Below are 9,403 nucleotides of genomic sequence, written 5' to 3'. Positions count from 1 at the left end.
GTGGCAGCGGCGGGGCTGGGCGGACGCTGTCCGGCCTCGTCCGGACACGTCCGGCGGTGGCGCGTGGATGGATCTAGGGTTACGGGGAGGGGGATCCGGAATTTGGAATGGGGTGCTATTTATAGGCATAGAGGGAGCTAGGAGAGTCCAAATGAGGTGCGGTTTTCGGCCACGCGATCGTGATCGAACGCTCTAGGACATGGAACAGAGTTTGGTGGGTTTTGGGCCAAATTGGAGGGGTGTTGGGCTGCAACACACACGAGGCCTTCTCGGTCCCTCGGTTAACCGTTGGAGTACCAAACGAAGTCCAAATGGTACGAAACTTGACATGCGGTCTACCGGTAGTAAACCAAGGCCGCTTGGCAAGTCTTGGTCCAATCCGGAAATGTTTAATCCCCACACACGAAAGAAAGCTAGAAATGGCCACCGGAGGAGAACGAAGCGCCGGAATGCAAAACGGACAACGGGGAAAAAGCTCGAATGCATGAGACAAACATGTATGCAAATGCAATGCACATGATGACATGATATGAGATGCATGACAACGACAACAACACACGGAGACAAAAACTCGAACCCGAGAAAATAAAATAACTTAACGCCGGAAACGGCAAGAGTTGGAGTACAAATTGGGAAAGTTATATCGGGGTATTACAACACTCCACCACTACGAAAGGATCTCGTCCCGAGATCTAGGACTGAAAGAACGCCAGGTAGCTTCACGGCCGGAATGGTGTGACCCCTTGACTTTGAGAAATTTGATTGACTTGTTGCGAGTCTTGCGTTCAGTCTCTTCAAGAATAGCAACTGGGTGCTCACGATAAGAGAGATCTTCTTGGAGCTCAATGTCCTCGAAGTTGACGGTGCGGTCAGGAGTCTTGAAGCACTTTCGAAGCTGAGAGACATAGAACACGTCATGAACATTTGCAAAGTTCGAAGGAAGCTCGAGTTGATAGGCGAGGTCGCCTCTCTTGCTGACAATCTTGAATTGTCCCACGTATCTAGGGGCAAGCTTCCCTTTGATACCGAAGCAACGAGTACCTTTCATAGGAGAGACGCGGAGGTACACATGATCTCTGATCTCGAAAGCCAAATCATGGTGCTTACTATCATAGTAGCTCTTCTGGCGGGATTGGGCTGCTTTGAGGTTATCACGAATGACTTTGCACATTTCTTCTGCCTCTGTGATTAAGTCATTACCCAAAAGCTGACGTTCACCAGTTTCAGACCAGTTGAGAGGGGTACGGCACTTCCTGCCATACAGAATTTCAAATGGGGCCTTGCCCGAACTTGCTTGAAAACTGTTGTTGTAGGAGAATTCAGCATAAGGAAGACAATCCTCCCACTTCATGCCAAAGGAGATCACACAAGCCCTGAGCATATCTTCAAGAATCTGGTTGACACGCTCGACTTGACCACTTGTTTGAGGATGGAAAGTTGTGCTGAAGCGGATGTTGGTGCCCATGGCCTTCTGGAAAGAATCCCAAAACTTCGAGGTAAAGATGCTGCCACGGTCTGAAGAGATCACTTGAGGAATACCGTGCAGAGAGACAATACGAGAGGTATAGAGTTCTGCCAATTGAGCTGCAGTGATCGACTCTTTGATAGGCAGAAAATGAGCCACTTTGGTGAGTTTATCGATGACAACGAATATAGCATCATTGCCACGCTTGGACTTTGGAAACCCAGTCACGAAGTCCATCTCAATGTGGTCAAACTTCCATTCTGGAATGGCAAGAGGTTGGAGGAGACCTGCTGGCCTTTGGTGTTCTACCTTCACTCTTCTGCAGACATCACATTCATTCACGAATTGAGCGATTTCGCGCCTCATTCGAGTCCACCAATAAGCTTGCTTAAGGTCCTGATACATCTTCGTGCTCCCAGGGTGGATGGAGAGGAGAGAATTGTGAGCCTCGTTCATGATCACTTTACGGAGGTCACCTTTGCGTACCACAATTCGATCCTCGAAGAAGAGAGTGTCCTTGTCATCAAGGCGGTAGCACTTGTACTTGGACTGACTCTTGGCAATCCCAATCTTCACCTTTTTCACCATAGCATCAAGAAGCTGAGCTTGGCGAATCTGGTCTTCTAAGGTAGGAGAGACTTGAAGGTTGGCGAGGAAACCTTGAGGAACAACTTGCAGATTAAGTTTGCGGAAAGCTTCACAAAGCTCGGGTTGATAAGGCTTGAGAATCAGACTGTTGCAGTAAGCTTTCCTACTCAAAGCGTCAACAATCACATTAGCCTTGCCTGGAGTATACTCGATACTCGGATTATACTCTTGAATCATTTCGACCCATCGAGTTTGCCTGAGGTTGAGATTAGGCTGAGTGAAGATGTACTTGAGACTCTTGTGATCAGTGAAAATGTCCACTTTTCTTCCCAATAGAAGATGTCTCCAAGTCAAAAGAGCATGCACAACTGCCGCCAACTCGAGATCATGAGTGGGGTAGTTCTTCTCATTAGGCTTCAACTGGCGAGATGTATAAGCAACAACTTTCTTCTCTTGCATCAAAACTGCGCCAAGACCTTGGAGAGAGGCATCACAAAAGACCTCATACGGCTTGGATTTATCAGGCGGAGTCAGAACTGGAGCAGTGATCAATTTCTCTTTCAAAGTGTTGAAAGCAATATCACACTCCGGAGACCAAACATACTTGACGTGCTTCTGAAGAAGATTCGAGAGAGGCTTCGCGATCTTAGAAAAGTTTTCAACGAATCTTCGGCAATAGCTTGCGAGACCGAGAAAACTGCGGAGTTGCTTCATGTTCTGAGGAGGTTCCCAATTCACAATTGCAGACACCTTCTCAGGATTCACAGCAATGCCCTTGGCAGAGATGATATGACCAAGATAAAGAACCTCATCGAGCCAAAATTCACACTTGGAGAACTTGGCGTAGAACTGATGTTCTCTGAGCTTATCAAGAACCAAACGCAAGTGCTTGGCATGATCTTCCTTGTTCTTGGAGAAAACCAGAATGTCATCGAGATAGACCAAAACGAAGTCATTGGTGTAGGCGTTGAAGATGAAGTTCATCATGCGAGAGAACGTCGGAGGAGCGTTGGCGAGGCCAAAAGACATGACAGTGTATTCATATGAACCAAAGCTTGTTCTGAATGCTGTCTTGGGAATATCTTCTTCACGAATGCGAATCTGGTGATAACCCATACGGAGATCAAGCTTGGAGAATACTTGGGCACCTTTGAGTTGTTCGAACAACTCATTGATGTTGGGAAGTGGGTATTTGTTCTTGATGGTCTTCTTGTTCACTGGACAGTAATCAACACAAAGTCGGTTCGTTCCATCCTTCTTCTTCACAAAAAGAACACCACAACCCCACGGAGAAGAACTAGGCCGTATGAGACCCATTTTCTCTTGCATATCGAGTTGCTTCTTTAGCTCTTTCAACTCTTCAGGTCCGAGCTTGTAAGGACACTTGCACACAGGTTTCGTACCAGGCTCAAGATCAATAACGAATTCAACTGGCCGGTGCGGAGGCATTCCTGGAAGCTCTTCTGGAAAGACGTCTTGATATTCGCAAACGACTGGAATTTGAGAGATGGCATCCAATTCACCCTTCTCATTGAGAGAAAACAGACGAATGGTATCATCACGAGCGGCAAAGACAATTACATCCTCAGACGAATGAGTCAATTGAATCTGCCTGGCTGCACAATCAAGCTGAGCCTTGTGCTTAGAAAGCCAATCCATCCCGAGAATAAGATCAATATCTGAGTTACCAAGAACCACCGGAGAAGAGAGAAACTTGTAATCGCCCAATGTGATAGAAACATCTGGGGCAAAAGCGCTTGCATTCATGAATTTACCCAGAGAAACAACAGATAACTGTCTAGGCAAATCTTGCAAAGGCAACTCATGCTTAGAAACAAATGGCCTCGAAACGAAACAATGCGATGCACCCGTGTCAAAAAGAACTTTTGCAGGAATATCGTTAACAGGAAGGTTACCCATGATCACATCTGATGAGTCCTCTGCCTGAGCTGCATTCATCATATTGACCTTGGCGGACTTGGGGTTATGCTTGACCACAACTGTACTTGTCGATCTGACAGGAGGAGGAGGAGGAAGACGCCTCTGGTTGAGACACTTGTTGACATAGTGACCCTTCTGTTGGCACTTGTTGCATGTGACCTCTGAAAGCGGACGGTGATACGGAGCACTCGATCTTGGAGGTTGAGACGAAGTCTTGTTTTGAAAGCCAGGGTTGGGTGGGTGGGAAGAACCACTGCCACCTTTGCTCTTCTGCTGAAACGGCTGACGGAACGGAGGAGGAGGAAGCCAAAACTTCTGCTGCTTGGCCACTTGAGTTGAGGAAGAAGGAGTAACATCTCTGACTCGCTTCTTGGAAGCATCACACCTCAACTGAGCAGCCTCTTGCTTCAGTGCCATGTTGTAGAACTCATCGTATCTCAAGGGCTCGAAAAGGACAAGAGCGAGCTGAATATCTTCTCTGAGACCACCCCTGAACTGGTATATCATGCTCTTCTCATCAGGGACGTCCTGCTTGGCAAAGTGGGCGAGCTTCTGGAACAACTTGTTGTAGTCATAGACAGACAAAGAGCCTTGCTTCATATTGCGGAATTCCTCACGCTTGCTTTCAACCACGCTCTGCGGAATATGATGAGCTCGGAAATCTCGACGGAAATCATCCCAAGTGATAACACGTCCACCTCTGGAGTCCTTGTACTGCTGGAACCATTCTACAGCTTGATCTTTGAGTTGGAAGGAAGCGAACTTAACAAAGTCCTCAGGCCTGACGTTACTGCACTCGAAATGCTTACACAGATCCACAAGCCAATCGTCAGCATCAGTTGCCTCAACACAATTGCTGAAAGTCTTTGGCCCGTTAGCAAGGAACTGGTTGAGTGTAGCAAAGTGACTCTGATTGTTGCCTTGATTCCCTTGACTGCCTTGATTGCGCTCTTGAAGAATTTGCATGATCAGCTGTGTGTTTGCATTGGTTGCGGCCATCACAGCTTGCCATGCCTCTGGAGGCGGTGGAGGTGGTGGCGGATCAGGATTCAGAGTCGTGCGCGTTGGAGGAGCCATCCTGAAGAGGTTGACCACCATTAGCACATTGACAGACAAATATTGAAGCTGAATCCAACGGAATGAAAATTGCAACATATAGTCTTCACATCCGAACAAAACGAACGAATGCATTCCTCTTGAAATGGTCACATATCCATAAATTGAGAAGCCACATAGAATTAAGGTAGAGAAATAAATCAACAAGGTACGGATCAAGAACGAATAATCGGTAAGAAATCCCAATCTCAAACCAATATCCGTGGAAGAAGAACTAGAGCTACTAGAATTCCCACCTATGAAACTCCCGAACCTTTCCGGTTATGCAATCAGGTGTTGGGGATACATGGGAAGCATAATATCTCACCCAAACTAGCAAACCCTACATCCAGCTGTATCCATCCTTCAACACATAACCAAGAAACCTTCGGAAACCATCTACCTCAACCTTCGAAAAGCATCCGTTATACAAGTTATGGCGATACTCCCGAACACCCGCCCCAGTACTGGGTGGCGTCGAGGTTATCTCACCAACGAACTGCATAAAAGAGATTTTCGATGTCGGCGTACTAAACTCAGGTATTCTAGAACTGCAACGATAAAATTATGATGACAACACCTCAGAGCTCAACTCCCCGGGACACTTCCACTAAACCCTGACAGGAGGCACCAAGACAATGTTCTCATCATAAAACCATCGAAACGATTCCAAGATACCCGCGTGATCCTAAATTTTTTTTAGTGAAATTTGAGAAGAGAAGAGTCAAAACTGTATGTCAGGATGCCTTACCAGAGCGATGAGGAGACTGGGAAGTAAAAAGAATTCCTAAACTCTCCGATATATAATTCCTAAAGGCTCAAAACATTTTTTTTCCAGACACAACTCGGCCGCTAAAAACGATCAAGCAATGGGCTCCCAAGGTCGGGGAAGGCTCTGATTACCAACTTGTCACACCCTCGATGCGACTATAGCTCCAACGTGTCGAGGCACGACTTAGAGACATAATCGCATTGAAGGCATATGTCGCAAGTTAGGCAATCTTCACAACATCCCATGTAATATGAATAATAAAGGGGAGAACATAGTTGGCTTACACTCGCCACGTCAATCAAGTACATAAATAACATTACATCATCCAAACACTCATGGCCCAACTACGGCGCCAAAATAAAAGAGAAACCAACATGCGACACGGTCCCAATCACCCCCAACTGGGCACCACTACTGATCGTCGGGAAAAGAAACATAGTATCGTTGAGAGTCTTCGTCGAACTCCCACTTGAGCTCGTACGCGTCTCCTGGAGCAGAATCATCAGGCCCTGCATCTGGTGTAATAGTAATCTGTGAGCCACAGGGACTCAGCAATCTCGCACCCTCGCGATCAAGACTATTTAAGCTTATAGGTAAGGCAAGGTAAAATAGGAGTGGAGCTGCAGCAAGCGACTACCAAGTGTGGTGGCTAACTTATTCGCAAAGAGAGCGAGAAGAGGAGGCAAAGCACAAGCGTGAAACTAGAGAGCAACCTGCGCAAACATTACTCCAACACCGTGTCCACTTCCCGGACTCCGCCGAGAAGAGGCCATCACGGTAACACACTCGGTTGATTCATTTTAATTAAATTAAGGTTCAAGTTATCTACAACCGGACATTAACAAATTCCCATCTGCCCATAACCGCGGGCACGGCTTTCGAAAGTTCAATCCCTGCAGGGGAGTCCCAACTTAGCCCATGAAAAGCTCTCACGGTCAACGAAGGAATAAACCTCCTCCCAAGACATTCCGATCAGACTCGGTATCTCGGTAATTCAAGACACTTCGACAGGTTAAAACAAGACCAGCAACACCGCCCGAATGTGCCTACAAATCCCAATAGGAGCTGCATATATCTCTTTCTCAGGGCACACTCAGATGAGCCAGACATTGGGTAGGCCAGCCTAGAGTTGCCCCTGGTAGCCCCGGACATCACTCAGTTGGACCAACACTCAGAGGAGCACTGGCCCGGGGGGGGGGGGTAAGGTAAAGATGACCCTTGAGTCTGTAGAACCCAAGGGAAAGAAAAGGCTAGGTGGCGAATGGTAAGACCAAGGTTGGGCATTGCTGGAAAAGCTTTAATCAAGGCAAAATATCAAGGGGTTCCCATTATAACCCAACCGAGTAAGGAACGCAAAAATCCGGGAACATAACACCGATATGACGGAAACTAGGGCGGCAAGAGTGGAACAAAACGCTAGGCGAGAGGCCGAGCCTTCCACCCTTTACCAAGTATATAGATGCATTAAGATAACACAGCAATATAATGATATCCCAACAAGTAAATAAAATATGTTCCAATAAGGAACGGCCTCCAATCTTCACCTGCAACTAGCAACGCTATAAGAGCGGCTGAGCAAGCGGTAACATAGCCAATCAACGGTTTGCTAGGACAATGGTGGGTTAGAGGTTTGACATGGCAATTTGGGAGGCTTGCAAGCAAGTGGTAGGCATCGTAGCATTGGCATAGCGAAAGAGTGAGCAAACTAGCATAGCAAAGATAGTAGTGATTTCGAGGGTATGATCATCTTGCCTGCACAGTTGTCAGAGTTGACTGGATCCTCAAAAGCAAACTCAACGAGATCCTCGTTAGTGAACTCGTCTCCCGGCTCTACCCAAACAAGACAAACAAGCAACAAGGATACAATCAACCACGTGCAAGACCAATCAATATGATGTAATGATGATATGCTATGCGGGATGCGATGCGGGATGCCAAATGCAAGATATGACAGGAAATGTATGAACCTGGCCTGAACCTGGAATTCCAAGGGTGCCACTGGAAAGATGAGATGAAATCGCTTGAAAACGATATAAAGAACGCCAGAATCGGAGTTACGGTTTGGAAATGGCATGCGATTCAAACATGACACCGGCCTGCGATTTACAGCAAGTAGGCATCTAAATGCAATGAGATGAACATGCTACAACACCCAAACACGACAACAAAATACATGGCAGGGATGCACACAAGATGCTTAAAGCACTGAGCTACGGCCAAAACATCCATTAACAGGTTTAAACAAGCATGGCAAAAACGCAAATGGTAAAACAGATCTCAGACTTAGTGAAATTAACACTTGTCTGGAATTTCAGATCATATAGCCCTCTTTGGAGCAACAAAACAATATGCTACAGGACCAGAACATGACAAAGAAAGACATGGCATGGAGCTACTCAACAAGCTTAACAAAAGTCCCTTAGTGACCTTGAGCCAAAAGGGATCACAAAATATACTAACAAGCACGCGGACATAGCAAAAACATAATCAGTTTCAGACTTAGTGAAAAACTGGGACATGCTGAAACATAACTCACGAAGGCATGTTTACGAGCTCGATGCACCCACCACGGTGCAAGTCATGGCAAGACTAGTATACATCCCTTAAGAAGGCACAAAATACAAGCTAGACATGGCAAGAACAATAGCATAGCATGCACGGATCAACTATAATAACATTGGCAAAATCGCAAACAAGTTGACGATCTGCCCAGATTCGCAACGAAGCAAAAGTAGAGCTCGATTGACTGAAGCTAGGTTGCTCCATAATTGCAAACAAAGACATGGATGGATAGAGCACTACAAAGATAACAAAACTCCCTTACTGATCATCCTCAAAATAGGCACGGATCACTAGGAAACAACACGAACATATGGCATCGTGAACTAAACAATCCCAGGACTTAGTGAAATTACTAAGTCCCTGAAAACAGAATTAGCAAGTACACCACTTTGCAAGCTTGCACAAGTCACCACACACATCCTAAAAATACATGGGTTGCACCTCTGGAAAGATGACAAAACCCTTAACAAAACATATGAAGAACTCACGGGCATATCATGCACACAATAATCATGGCAAAAATGACAAAAGTGCTAAACGGAGTAACAGATCTGACAATTAACTCAAGTAGCCCTCTTATAACAGCATTTCGGGCATCAAGATGAGCTAAAATGAAAATGATGCAATGGAATGAAATTATGTACTCTCTGAGATGAACATTTTGATATGCTATATGCATGAATCGGAGCTACAGATGCAAAGTTACGGAGCCGCGAACATCAGCATATGGATCAAGAATTCGGGGACTTAGTGAAAAAAACGACCTAGGGTTAGGATTTCAGATCTGAGATCCGGGCACGGATCCCGAGGCGGCGCTGCACTGTAGCTGTCATCGGGGAAGAAGAAGAACGGCGGGCCGGCAGGAGGAGGTGGTGGCCGGCGGCCAGTGGCCGGATCTGGCCGGGCCGGGGTCGCCGGACGACGAGGTGGCCGTGGGTGGCCGGTGGCTCCCCGGGGCGGCTCGGGCGGCGACAAGGCGT

The sequence above is a fragment of the Triticum aestivum genome, chromosome 2A (assembly GCF_018294505.1).
Source record: "Triticum aestivum cultivar Chinese Spring chromosome 2A, IWGSC CS RefSeq v2.1, whole genome shotgun sequence".
NCBI classification, from domain to species: Eukaryota; Viridiplantae; Streptophyta; class Magnoliopsida; order Poales; family Poaceae; genus Triticum; species Triticum aestivum.
The sequence above is the reverse complement of the archived record's forward strand: the minus strand, read 5'-3'. Positions refer to the sequence as shown.